The sequence below is a fragment of the Sapajus apella genome, unplaced genomic scaffold (genome assembly GCF_009761245.1).
Source record: "Sapajus apella isolate SASKATOON/1434 unplaced genomic scaffold, GSC_monkey_1.0 scaffold101, whole genome shotgun sequence".
Classification (NCBI taxonomy): domain Eukaryota; kingdom Metazoa; phylum Chordata; class Mammalia; order Primates; family Cebidae; genus Sapajus; species Sapajus apella.
Window position 1 is genome coordinate 5,174,857 of NW_022437041.1, and position 15,475 is coordinate 5,190,331.

The following is a 15,475-nucleotide window of genomic DNA, read 5'->3' on the forward strand; positions in this document are numbered from 1 at the left end:
ATTCAGAGATACTTTGCTCATTTAAGAGCCAATGGTACTTTATTACATGACAGGTTGTACATTTGCTCATTTCCCAGAATTTTACTGTTTTAGACTGTGTATCTAGGGTGTGTGTGTGTGTGTGTGTTAGGTTCTAAAGTACTTTTTTGGTAATTATTGAAGAACTTGAAATTTATAGAAGCAGTTATTAAACCTAAAATCACATTTACAATATACTATGTGTATAGCTCTTAAGAAAGTTAAGATTGTGTTTTGTGTGTGTGTATACTGGCAAAGTTTATTTCCACTACATTTTCTAATGTCAACCACATTTAAGTCCTGGAAGTTTGTATTTACATACAGAATTAAGTACATTCCTGAGAAAATGTAATTCACTAAATGAGTTTTCACTCATCAATCCTTTGAGTGCCTAACTGTACCTTTCACTGCATTATTAAAGAATCAAAAGAACTGTGAGACATGGTAACTTCCCTCTTGAAGTGTGCAGTGTCGCTAAGGTAGCATCCTACCTAGACCTTATGATACCCTCATTCATAATACAAAAGGACTTCCTAGGGAAGGACATTCTAAGCAGAAGACTAACATATGTAAAGACATGAGCTCACTAGAGAACAAAAAGTGTTCTTAAAAGCAAGCAGCTCAATTTAGCTGGAGCATGGAGAGGTATATAGGTGAGGGAAAAGAAATGAGCTTGTATATAAGCAGGGTCAGATAATGAGGTGACTTGTGTGTCAGGCAATTAAGTTTGGGCCTGACCCTTCAAGCAGAGTCAGTGGGAAGTGTTAAGCAAGGAGATCGTGTGGTCGTACTTGCTTTTTAGAAAAGTCTGTCTGTAGCAGCAGGAGGAGTGGAATAAGGAAGGACAGGCAAAGCCAAAGGCAGGAAAGCTAGTTATGAAAATGTCACAATAGTACCCAAAAGAGATGAAAGGGTGTCTAAACTATGTAGCAACAACAACAAAAAGAAACTGAGTAGTGCATTAATACTTAAAATGTTCAATGATCTTCCATTTCATTGTAAAAATACAGACATCTTTCAACATCACCATCCTCTCTAGAATGCCAAGTGACGGAAACTCAACTCAGGCCCAGTTAAGTAAAATAAGCAAACTTCCAAACTCAGTTACCTAACTGAGAAGTTGAGGGTGCATTTAGCTCTCACTATGACTACATTCAGATTTTTAGCTGAGGTCTTTAAGTTTTTCTCCTTTCCTTTTCTTCATTTCTTGGCTTCCTTTATTTTCAGGAAGGCTCTCTTCACCTTTGGGGTAGGATGCCTGTCAGCAACTCCAGACATACTCTCCGGCACAGCATCCCTGGGGAAAATTACCTGTTAACTACAGAAAAGAAATCCTATGGAGGACTTAAAATGATTTTTCTTGGGTCATACATTCTTTTCTGTGACTGAAGATGGGATTAATTTTATTGACCAAGTTCAGGGCACATAATATACGCCTATATGAAGTAAGGGGGCCCAACAAGATTTACGCATACAGTAAAGGCCAATGTAAGAAAAGCCTAGAGTACTTACCAAAAGAAGAAAGGTGAAACAATTTGCTGCGCAAACTTTAATTTCAGCCATAATAATAGTTCGCCACGTGCTACTCCCAGTTTTTCTCATTTTAGTGTCTTTCCAATTCCTTCAGTCTTGCAAAAGTGGATACTTGAGGCTGCAACACTACAAATCATGGCTTCCCACTTCTGCGTCTCTGTTCAATTTGTTGATGCTACTTTAATGCCTTCTCTATCCCTGCTTGTTAAAATAGAACTTCTAGAAATTAATGCTTTGTATATATTCTGTGCTTCACTGAAGAGACTTGTCCCAGCATTTCATTAGATATTCAGGAGACATAAAAATACACAAAGCAGAGACACTATCCTCAAAGAGCTTTTAATTAGAAGGTTAAACAAGACACATATACCAATAACCAAAGTAGGACACAAACAACACAAGTGAATTAAAGAGGGCAATGGAAATTTAGTGAAGAAAAGGATTGAGGACTGACTGAAATTCAGTGCATATTTATTTTGAGGGAACAAAATGAACAAATGAAGGAAACGATATAAATGAGTTAACTGATAAAACGTAGAAAATTAGATCATCCAGAAAGGAAAAAAGATTAGGCTTTTCGCCATAAAAGGTATAGTTAGCAAGAAAAGAATAATTTATTTTTAATTTGGAGGAAAACTGAGCATGTTTGAAGAAGTGAGATGTATTGAAAAAAAAAAGTGGATAAATGTAAGGTTTCTGTCCAGAAAAGTTAGGAAAAATGAGATAAAGAAAATAAATGGAGTTCAAAGCTAACTCTTTCAAAAATATGTTTAAATTATTTTTTAAAAGAGCAAGAAAATGTTTTAGGAAAATGCATCTTAAAATGATGATTGACTTAAGCTTAAAATGGCAAAGATTTGGTTCAGAGTAGATTTCCCTGTTCGTAATGAATAACCGTGTTTCATTTTAATATGCTCAATTATAATTTATGGACTACATTAAAGTAACAAAATACTTATTTATACAATATCAAGTGCCTCTTCCTTAATAATCTACTTCAGTTGAAAGTATAAAAGTGTTCTTCCAGTCATTTATATATAAATAGAGGTGTTAAGTGTCCCTTACAGTGTTAAGAAATCAATATAAATATTTAATGCAAAGGAAACAAGAGATGAATTAAGTATCTTAGTATTCAAGCTGGAGATAATTGCCCTCTCACATTTCTTTCTCATTTTCTCTCTTTCAGAGAAATAAATGTACTATATTTGATGCCTAAAATAATAATTGTAATTTTTAAATTCACAAACCAGATTGCAAGCCTGAAGTAGCAGGTTCACATTTATTCTAGTACTCTCACAATGGAAAATATATTAGAAGTACTCAATATGTGTGATGTTATTATGAAAAGGAACCTTTTAGACTTTACTTTAAGCCCATATTATTATATCTAAGATTTCGGTTTATGCAATAGCTGCTTAGGGCTAACTAAATCATTTTGATCGCTAGAAGGTGATAGATATTTGCCCCTACACGTATAGAGAGGTAATGCGCAGCCTGGAAGGATTTCCTAATAGAAATTTTTCCTTTTGTAAAGATTGTCTGTGGATGGAAGAGCCAGGTGAAATGTGACTCTAAAGTGGATAGGCATGATGAAAATGTGCACATTAAGAGCCATTTTATCTTTTTGAGTCTCACCTCATTTCTGAAGAGCCCAACGAGATCTCCTTCCTCTTTTAATTTATTAGGAATTTCAGATATGGCCCTCTCTATTTCTGTATGTTATCAATCAAATGCAATGTATAGAGGGGTGAGGAATGTGGGAATAATGCATCCCCATAAATTATGTTAAGTGTTTACTTCTCAGCCTCATCTTTCAATGACGTCCTTTAAGCACCCAGCCTGGATGCTAACTTTAGTGATGTGCATACATGTTCACCCTACTGCTTTACTTCAGCCTGGCTTCTTCTGTTTGAGTATTCCTTTCCCAAATACTTCTTTCACTTTATCTTTTTAACCCCAATACTCTCAAGCCAAAAAATGTAGATTTCATTTCAAATATCTCCTCTGCCATGAAACCTCCTTCCTTTATCTTCAAGATGGAAGTAGTACTTTCTCATTTGAACTTCTCTGGCACTTCGTCTATAATACCTTTGTTGCAAGCATCAGTATTCGATTCTCAGTAATATTTATGTATGCATTTCATCTGCCCTACTTGAGAAATGGTTCACATTGGTTTTAATTTGTTAGGGTGCCTGGCACATGGTTCATCTTGCACATGTAAATACATCATAAATATTTTAACAGATTAATATATGAATAAAAATGGGTAAGAAAGGAAATTTATTAAAAGGTCATTTCACACATATCTGTCACCAACTGTCCTTCGACAAAATGGCCAAAAATATACAGTGGGGAAGGACAGCCTTTTCAAGAAATACTGCTGGAGTAATGGGATTGCCTTATGCAGAAGAATGAAACTGGACCTAAACCTTTCACCGTATACAAAAATTAACTCAAGATGGATTAAAGACTTAAATGTAAGATCCAAAATTATAAAAATACTAGAAGAAAACCTTAGAAAACTCTTCTGGATATTGATCTAGGCAAAAAGTTCATGAGGAAGACCTCAAAAGTACAAGCAATACGGACAAAAATAGACAAATGGGACTTAAACTAAAACACTTCTGCACAGCAAAAGAAATAATCAACAGAGTAAACAGATGACCTATAAAATAGAAGAAAATATTTGCAAACTAGGTATCGGACAGGAGGCTAATATCCACAATTTACAAGGAAATCAAACAACTCAACAACAACAATAACAAAATAACCCCATTAGATATGAGGCCAGAGGCGGGGGAAAAGTAACTCCATTAAAAAGGGGGAAAAAGATGAATAGACGTTACTCAAATGACGACATACATATGGTCGATAAGCATATAAAAAAATGCTCAAACATCATTAATCATCAGAGAAATACAAATTAAAAACACAATGCTGTATCGTCTTAAACCAGTCAGAATGGAATGTGTATGTGTGTGTGTGTATACAGATATATATAGATATATATATAGATATATATACATATATATACATATAGATAGATGTAGATATATGTGTATATATATCTATATAGATATATATGTGTTTATATATATACATAGGTATATAGATATATATATGTGTATATATACACACATATATACACATATACACATATATACATATATATACACACATATATACACATATATATACACATATATATATCTATATAAATATATATCTATATCTGTATGCACACACACATACACATTCCATTAAGTATATAGATACACATTACATTCTGACTGGTTTAAGATGATACGGCATTGTGTTTTTAATTTGTATTTCTCTGATGAGAGAGAGATATATATATCTGATGATTATATATATATATATATCTGATGATATATATATATATTTGTATTTCTCTGATGATATATATATATCTCTGATGATATATATATCTAATGATATATATTTTTCTCTGATGATATATATATATATATCTGTATATAATATGTGTGTACAGGTATTGATCGACTTATCACCTATGCAACTTACGACCATTTGACTTTACAACCACAATCGCTAGCCACGACTGGCAGTGCAAACGTTGCCCAGCTGGGCGTACGACAGTGTGGACCAGCTTCCAGCAGCACTACCATCTCTGCGTGCACCATTTCAACTGTTATCCCAGACTTGGTACAGCAATTTGTGTTTTGTGTCTTGGATATTTTTCATCAAACCCCTCCCAATAAACTTCTTATACATTTCAAAGCAATGGACCCCAACATTGAACGATTTGCAAAGATTCAACGGATGGCACATGATGTGTTTTGTGTGTATCGTGAAATTTATGAAGAAAAAAAGAAACATACAATTCAGACAAAGCTCACCAGATTTATGAAAAAACCAACTCCGGTAACCCCAACTGCTGCCTCAGATGACGACATCAACGATCCGCAGCCAAGCACCAGCGGCCAATAAAATGTTTCGTATATGTTTACATATTTTGATATGTTTTGCAATTGGGAAAATGTTTCCTATGGTATTTTTTACACCTATATATTATCTTTTTGTATGCACCTGTATTTTGTAATTGTGTATGTTTTGCAAATATTAAACCAGTTGTACTGGTAATGCAGTGTTTTACTTAAACCTGACAAATGTAAAAATAAGAAACAAAATGATGTAGAGATGATACAAATGGCATGAAATGAACAAAGAAAATTATGATATATAACAATGAAAGAAAATTATGATAAAATATGACAAAGATTTTTATAACATCATTTGACAGTAGTGTACATATAGCCTACTCAACTTAAGACCAAATCATGTTACGACCGGTCTGTCAGAACCAATCATGGTTGTAAGTCGAGCACTAGCTGTTTATATATATATATATATATATTTGTATACACACACATATATGTGTGTATATATATATATATATATATATATACAGACAATGGAATGTATACACACACACAATGGAATACTATTCAGACAAAAAGAATAAAATCATGTATTTGCAGCAACATAGACAAACCTGGAGGCCATTACCTTAAGTGAAATAACTCAGAAACAAGAAGTCAGATGTCACATGTTCTCAGTGAAAACTAAATAAAAGGAGCTAAATTATGGATAGGAGCTAAATAATATGTACGCATGGATATAGAGTATGGAATGATAGATACTGGAGACTTGAAGGTTGGGAGGATGGATGGGGGTGAGAGACGAGAAATTACTTAACAGGTAAAATGTATGTTATTCAGGTAATGGTTACACTAAAAGCCTAGACTTCACCATTGCTCAATATTTCTATGTAACAAAACTGCACTTTTACCCCTTAAATTTATATAATTTTTTTAAAAAGAGTAATTACAGCCCTTCAATGCTGTTAACATTATTCATAGTAGAGTGGTGGTGGTATAGATAGGATGGCAGGAATGGAAAAGTATGTAAATGGAAAATTATGAGTGTTATTCAGGGGATAGAACTGATAGGACATGTAGAGGAAAGTGAGGAAGAGAAAGCATTATAGATCATTTCCAGATTTCCTGTCTGAGGAATTGAGTAGCTTATCATGCCATTTACTAAGATGGCCAATTCTGAAGAAATAGCAGTTTGGGGAATAAAAATAATTTATTTGGATACGTTGAATTTTAGGTGCCTATTGGAAATCCAAGTGGAAAACAGCAGCTAGGCATTGATGATAGGCCTGGAGTCAAGGGGAGTACTGTGGACATTGTGGATATTGTGGATAGTTGGGAGTTGTCAGCACATGTGTGATGAATAGGAGAGATAATTAATCAGAGTGTATAAACAAGGAGGAGAAAAGGGCCTCTGACACAGATCACAGATGGGTGGAATAACAGCATTTTAGGGTGTATGTACACAAATAATCTTAAAAGAGAGATGAAGGCAGCAAATGCTTGTGAGGGGGATAAGAATGAGAATTAGAAAGTGTCCAATGGGGACATTGATGGCCTTCGTGAAAACAGTTGCTTTGAAAAAGTCAGTGCAAAAACCAAACTAATGTGTTTGCAGTCAGTTAGAGAAGAGGAAGTGAAAACAGTAATCATGAACATTCGTGAAGTTTGACTGTAAAGAGAAGGATAGACATTGATTTGTAGCTGCAAAGATAAATTGGGTCAGGTATTTTTCTTTTTGTGTTTACTATTGGAGAGATTAACTTTGAATTGTTGATAGAAAGAACCAAGATAGAAGAGAGAAGGGAAGGTTGTAAGGCTCTTCAGAATGTAGAAGGGCCTAAAAACTAAATCTAAGAGGATGGTGATAAATGCAGATACAAGTAAACACATAATTTAGGGAAGTTAAAGGAGCTTCTTTCTACCTGATAGTTTCTGTTTGTTCAATGGCATAAAATTCAAAGTCATCTTTAAATTGTGTATGTGAGTATATGTGTGTGTATCTATGTGTGTGTAGTGTAGAGATGTGTTGGAAGTTTGGAAAGAACAATATTTAAAGCAGCAAACATATATATATACATATACATATATATATGCTTATATATGTGTCTGTATATACATATTATATGTAAAAGTTATTAAAACTATAAATGTAATGTCACATTATGTCATATTTAAAAGACATAATATGATAGGAGAATCTTTGCGTGTGTGTAAGTGTACTTAACCATTATTTTATGGATTTAGGTTTACAACGCTAGTGGTAAAAAGCCTGGTGCACAATTTTTGCATCAAGGCAGCTGGTATAAGAAAAATAAAGGTACAAGGTAAAAAGTACAAGGCTATGACTGTGTAGGTCTAATTCCTACACTTTGCCCTAGGAATAAGTAACTGAATACAAAGATAGACCTATATTCCATTTAATTTTGCATACATACACAAACACTGGTAATAATAATACTAACAATAGTAGACAACATCTATCAAGAGCTTTCCATGTGTCAGACACCAATCTAAGCCCCTTACTGATTTTCTCCTTACTATCTCCACTGCACAGCTGAGGAAACAGATGCTGCATGTCAAGAACTTGACATTATTCAGGAATTCATGAACTACCACATAACTAGTAATTTCTGGAGCTAGCATATATAGCAACATAAAACATATCCATTCATTGCCTTTTTAATAAATGTCTGTGTTATTTTTAACCATACACTATTTACGATGTACAGTTGTCCAAGTTTATTATTAAATAAAGCAATAACGTTTATTTGTTCTGGATTTCTCGTCAAAATGGCAGTGTAAGTTCAATGTTTATGTGCTCTTCTCAAACTAAGCTTTCATCAACAACTTTTTTAAAATGATATGAAACAGTGTAGTTATGATAGTGAACTTTATAAGTCAATTTGACTGGGATACCGGATGTTTCTGGGTGAGAGTAACATCTGAATCTGTAGAGTAATTAATGAACATTGCTCCTCTCAATGTGGAAAGGTCTCATCCAATACATTGAAGGCCTGAATGGAACAAAAAGGTTGGAAAAGAGGGCATTCTCTTTCTCTGCGCACTGTCTTTGAGCTGGGACTTTAGTCTTCTGCATTTCAACTTGGACTTGGGGCTTTCGCCTTTAGTTCCCCTGGTTCTCAGGCCTGCAGATTTGGGATGGAACTTTACAACTGGTTCTTTTGGGTAGACTTACCAATGGCAGATCTTAGACTTTCAGTCTCCACAATTGCATGACATAATCCCTTGCAATAAATATGTGATTATGCTATTCAAGATACATAAGCTTTGTTTCTGTTTCTCTGAAGAACCATCATATAGTCATTATGTTCAAAGACAAAACAAACATTTTCATTGGCCCAAAATAGAAGAGAAACACACAGTGGTAAGAAAGGTTAAAGCTACAGGCCTTGCAGGCTTCTAGGTCTGAAAGAGCTTAAGAAGCCACGAGGAAGTCAACTGCTGCAAATAGAAGAAAAGCATCCAACACACAGCAAAGAACAGAATCAGGCTCCACTGTGACATCAGGGACTAGGACTGCTAAAAACGCTGACTTCTGCCTGGGTCTGCTCTGTGGGCAGCAAACTATTGCTCCCAGAGCACAGTTGGAAGAAGACCTATTACAGCTGAGAAATGGATAGAAAAAAAGGAACCCTTTACTCTACATTGCAGATGATGCCAGATATGTCTGCCAAAATGTTGGGTTTTTCCTCTCTGATGTCAGATTTTAGATACTTTGCTTTTTAAAAATAAAGATATAATAATGCATAAAATTGAATGACTTCCTGAATAGTTTAATTTAAATTTAGCTATCAAATAAAAGGCTAAAGAGATTTAGCCAACTGGTAGTGTTCTTACTCTTCAGAAAATCATCTTTTTCACTGTTGCTGTATAATTCTTTGGCTTTTACTGCTGTTACTTTAAAAAATTGTTATCAATTTAACATCAACAACACAATGCCCATATACCTTCTTATTAATCTGCATAAGAAGGTTATATCCACATTTATATGTTATAATACGACTAAAAATATATAATATTCTTCATCATTTACAAAAGTTCTGTTAGGGTGTTTTGAGAAAAGTGTATTCCTAAACTATCAAAGTCTCAATCACTCCCTAAAGAGAATGTGTACTACTGCTGACATGACAACAGAAACACTTTGCTCCAAACTCTCCCTAAGTTTGACTTTAACTCAAGGCACCATTATATCTCCCCAGGGCCGCCTTCTGGTTGAGAAGAGGTTAGGAATGTTTGCATGCCTCTCCCACTGAAGCTGTTGTTTTAGCCTCATTATTAAAATAGATTGTACCATCTAAGCTGCTAGATTGTTTAGGGGTTAAATGAAATAATGAGGTAAGAATTCAGAATCAAACCAATACCCATAAGGAACTGTAATTAAAGACTATTTTTATCCAAGTAAGTTAAATACCCTCAATAGCTTGTTCTGAGTATTAAGCAACTGGGATTACACCCTAGAGGTTAACCTCAAAAGCCAAATATTTTCCTGCTATTGCCTAGGGAGAATTCACCACTAAAAAAATAACCTCAAAGACCCAACCAAAACAGCAGAAGAATTCAGGAACATATTCTCTGTACACTGTCTAATAGTCTCACGTGTATTTCTAAGATAGTAGCCTCAAAAACTATCTGTTTAACTATGGCCCTTACCCATTTCATTCTTGATCACTGAGCAAATGTAACATGCTGTAGTGAGCTACTTGCTCAATTCCACTATTCACACACAACCCTGTGATTTCTTTATTTTGCCTTTTTTTTTTTCAAATTGATGTTCCTCTCAATCCAATCTTATTTTCTCTAGAATCCTAGTTTTGTGGTAAATATATTTATCTACACATTTTTAACTTAATGTTTCTTCAAACTCCCTACATCAACTTAAACCAAGTTGGAATATAGCTTCCTCTGAAGACAAGTCAAGTGGTGACTGTTCATATTCCTACATCCTGGTTCTGTTACCACAGAGTGTAGAAAGCACAAAATCTCTTAGCTCGCCATTACTGCCTCCAGATGCATTACTTTTTCTCTTGAACGTAAAGTATTTCCTCGCTTGTTGCATAATAGTTGGTAACACTCCATAGTTGTCACTCATTGACATTCTGGTCACTTCCCATCTGTTTGTTGAACATTTTGATAAAATGACGTTTTTTTTTTCTCTTCATTACAGTCCATGCTATTAGTCCATTTTCACAGTTTTGTAAAGAAATACCCAAGACTGGGACTCACAGTTCCACATGGCTGGTGAGGCCTCAGGAAACTTAAAATCATTGCAGCAAGTGAAGGGGATGTAAGGACCTTCTTCACATGGAAGCAGGAGGGAGAATTGCAAGGAGGGGAAATGCCAGACACTTATAAAATCATTCCATCTTGTCAGAACTCACTCACTATCACAAGAACAGCATGGGGAAAACTGCCCTCCTCCCCCATCCAATCACCTCCCTCCCTCGACACATTGGAATCACAATTGAATTTGAGATTTGGGTGGGGACACAGAGCCAAACCATATCACCGCCATCATAGAAAACCTCAAATTTCTCATGATTAATCATCAATACTCTTAAAAATGCTTTCCATAATTGGAAATTCTAGGGTAATGATACTTTCTAACAACTACCAATAAGCTTATAAAATTCTGTAGCAATTATTAAATAAAAAGAGAATCCGTTTCCTCTTTCTGTTTAAATATACCAAAACGTTGTAAAACTCTTCAGCAGTTGAACTGTGTTTATGTAAAGTGTAGCTCATTCAACAAGGAATAGCTGTTTTAAGGTAATACCATTTATATTTAAATACATGAAGAAGCAAAATATCCTATAATAGTGTAGAATAACAGAACACATAAACTACAAGAGTCACAGACTAAAAACGATCAATGTATGCATGCATATCAAAAACTACAAATAATTACATCGTGTATGTGTACTCTTTGGGAAACCCTTTGCTAGGTGGTCAAAGGAAATAGTTCTGTTTCCATACATTTAGATTCTCCTCCTCATCATCTAGTGCTGCCGTCTGCTGACCTCTTCTGCATCTCACATTTTTTGTGTCCTACATTGGAGCAGAACTGAGGTTATTAATTTTAATAGTAGAGAATTCTCCAGCTCCCTGGATAGAGCTTCCTTGCAGTCAGACTCCTTGGAGGACTTATCAGTGGTGTTTCTGTGACATGTAGCTACTCCATTGTCTGCACAATTTAAGAAGATTTGCCCTTCTTCCAAAAGCCCTGAAAAAGGCCAGGCTCAGCCACTTACTACCTGGGAATGGCCTTTCTGCCCTGCATGCTCTCTGCTGTGTGCCTTCTGACTCTTTCCGAGCCCATTGAGCTGTGCTTATTGGAGCTTCCAGATTGAGTCCTACCTCACAAAGGCTCCCTTTCTACACAGAAAACATGAACTCCGGATTGCTTGATTGTAACATCTGATACTGCTTCCAGCTTCAGTTACCTGGAGTTTTACTGCTTAGCTGTTTGTGCTTGCTTACTATAGGCTGTAGGCATAAATGACATATGTACAAAAACAAAATATCACAATTCAGAGAATTTAAATAATTGTTGCAGGAAACAAAAAACGATCTGACTACAAAACAAATAACAGAGTTCCTAAGCAGTACTGAGGAATCAGTTCATTATGGACATACATTCTGATTAAAAAGAAAAAGTCTAATTACACAATTTTCTCAAACAGCATTCATAAAAGCAGGAAAGGAAAGCCATTTAGTTGAGGTCATTCAGGTTGCAGGTTGGCCAGGTCATTGGCAAGGGGGTTCAGAGTATTGAAAAAAGGGTAATTAAAACTATGGACCATGGACTCTGCTGTCTGGAAAGCCTGACGAAGTCAGAAAACTTGTTCTGGAAGTAGATAAACAGATAACTTGAAGGTAGAAAGCTGTCATCTGACAGTAAGCTATCTGAATTAGGGCCGGGCGCGGTGACTCACGCCTGTAATCCCAGCACTTTGGGAGTCCGAGGTGGGTGGATCACGAGGTCAAGAAATCGAGACCATCCTGGTCAACACGGTGAAACCCCATCTCTACTAAAAATACAAAAAATTAGCTGGGCATGGTGGCGCATGCCTGTAATCCCAGCTACTCAGGAGCTTGAGGCAGGAGAATTGCCTGAACCCAGGAGGCGGAGGTCGCGGTGAGCCGAGATCGCGCCATTACACTCCAGCCTGGGTAACAAGAGCAAAACTCTATCTCAAAAAAAAAAGAAAAAAAAAAGATATCTGAATTAGTGACATCACATATGAAGCAATTCAGGGAAATACAAATCAAGATTATGACTATGGAAATTGAGTGCTGCTGTGGAGAGGTGAAAAATATCACTGAGTGAGAATCTAAAAGTTATGGAGGACAGACTACTGAGCACCTCTCTCTCTAGACTTGCACAGTGGACCATGTCCCAGTCATTAAAGAATGAGAAAAAATGATCAGGAGGTTCATTAATAATAGCAATGAAGTGAAGAGAAAAGTGAGATAGTGTAGGAACCAAAAATTGGGCAGTATGGAGAATGAACAGTGGTCTGGAAGCAGCTCATGGGATAAAGGAGGACGCCAATACTGCATGAGATAAATGGGTTTTGAAAGTATCAGCCTTCTTCTCCAAGTGAAGTGATATGGTTTTGCTGTGTCCCCACCCAAATCTCATCTTGAACCGTAGCTCCCAAATTCCCATGTGTCATGAGAGGGACCTAATAAGAAGTAATTGAATCACGGGGGCAGGTTTTTCCTGTGGAGTTATTTCTCGTGATAGTGAATAAGTCTCATGAGATCTGATGGTTTTATAAAGAGCAGTTCCCCTGCACACACACTCTTGCTTGCCGTCATGTAAGATGTGCCTTTGCTCCTCCTTTGCCTTCTGCCATGATTGTGAGGCCTCCGCCGCCACGTGAAACTGTGAGTCAATTAAACCTCTTTTTCTTTATAAATTACCCAGTCTCACAAATTTCTTCACAGCAGGATGAAAATGGACTAATACAGGAGGTTTCTGCAAAGCATTATGCTATCCTCAGGGGATAGACAATTTTCAGTTAGGAAAATAAATTTGGAAGAATATTCTGAGAAAAAAAATGTTCAGAAAATACATGTTTTAATCCTGGAGTCCCAGGGGCTCGGGGAAAGCAGGGAATTAAAGAAAAATTCAGTTGCAGAAGAAGTACACACTTCTATGTAGTTTTCTGACTGCAAAAAGTAGACAAAAGATGAACTAAAACTGATAGACAAAAACTGCAAAGCTAGGAATGGCAATTTCATTCTGTCAGTCTCTCATACCACCGAGGACACTTCAACCTAAATTAACTCAACCACAACCCAAACTGAAAATCTAAGGCTTGGGGCATAGGTTCAGGTATTTCATTTCCACACCATCTGTTTTTTCTTTTGTTTTGTTTTGTTTTGTTTTTTCTTATTCAGTAAATGTTTATTGAGTGCATACTTTGAACCAGGCAACATTCTAGGTGATTGGAACATGTCAGTAAGCTAAAGAAGCAAAAAAAACCTGCTCTCATGGTGTTTCTGTTCAAGAGAGGGAAGACAGAAAATAAATGATAGATAGCTATACATAACAAATAAGGACACAATGTAGTATGTTAGAAAGTGATGATTAAGAAGGAGAGAAAAAAATGTACAGTATGTAAGGGGTGGTTATGTGTGACAAGAAGAATGAATTAGAATCTTACATAGGGTGGTCAGGTTAGGACTTAAGGAGATGGTCATACTTGAACAAAACTTGGAGGAGATGATGGAATTAGCCACATGGATACCCAAGGGAAGAGCATTCTAGGCCGAAGGAATAGCTTTTGCAGATACACTAAAGTAGAAATGTGCCTGGTTAAGTCTTAAGAATATATAGAAACAAGTGTGGGTTGAGCAGCGTGAGGAAGAAAGAGGTTAGAAGATCAGTCCTTCTTAAACTTTAGTGTACATATGAATGAGTTGGGGATATCATTAAGATGCAGCATCAAATTTAGTAATTCTGGCATGAGGTCTGCAATTCTGCATTTCATTCTGCATTTTTGCTCCCAGGTGATAAAGATGCTGCAGATCCAGGGCCTGTGTTTTGAGTGTCAAGAGTTTAGATGATTCTCACTTTGGAACAGTGAAAGCAATTAAATTAGGGAAGCATTGTTTTATTACAACATGGTATTAAGGACTCATTTGTGGTTTGCAGTTATGAATTAACACACTGTGGCTATACATTTTTTCCCAACCACATTCAGCTGTACAGATACAGGCATGGAGTTGGCATGGAGTTGAATTTAAGCAGGGTTGTGGTTTTGCCAAGAGTTTATGATGAAGGGAAAGTGTTCAGTGGAGTCAAGTATTTATACAGGGAAGAACAATTAGCAGCAGTATTTAATATGGGTGACCTGAGCGAGCTGATGGAAGATAATAAGTCATCATGGGCCTTGTGGCCATTCACAGCTAATAATAGCACAGTAGACTTAAGTCATAGTTACTGAGCATGTGACCTCACCCTTCACTGGGTCAATGGAACATGAAGTAGTTGATTTTGACCAAGTTTAATGGACAGATACCACTTTCAAGGCAATTTGCATTGAAGTATCAACTGTTTTAGAAAGTTTTCAATATCGATGCACAGATGCCATTCAGACACACGCACAGACGCACACACACATAGATTCATATCCTATACTATTAGGAAATAGAGTCAAGAATGAATTCATTATAGGAAACAAAAATAGTGTAAGACATGAATTATTATTCTGATCCTTATTTAAGGCATATCTGGACTGAGAGGATATCTGGGGATTGGAGATTTAGGAATTCCACCATCATCATCATTGCATAATGAACACCATGTAGCTAATCATGACTTTTTATTGCAGTTTACCACTATTTGAGTGTCTGCTGTCCACAGCCTCCAATTACTTCAGTAACATTTAGTCACCATTGTGGCTACAAGTAAACCCAGCCCTGACTCTTTTTTTTTTTTTTTTTTTTTTTTTTTTTTTTTTTTTTTTTTT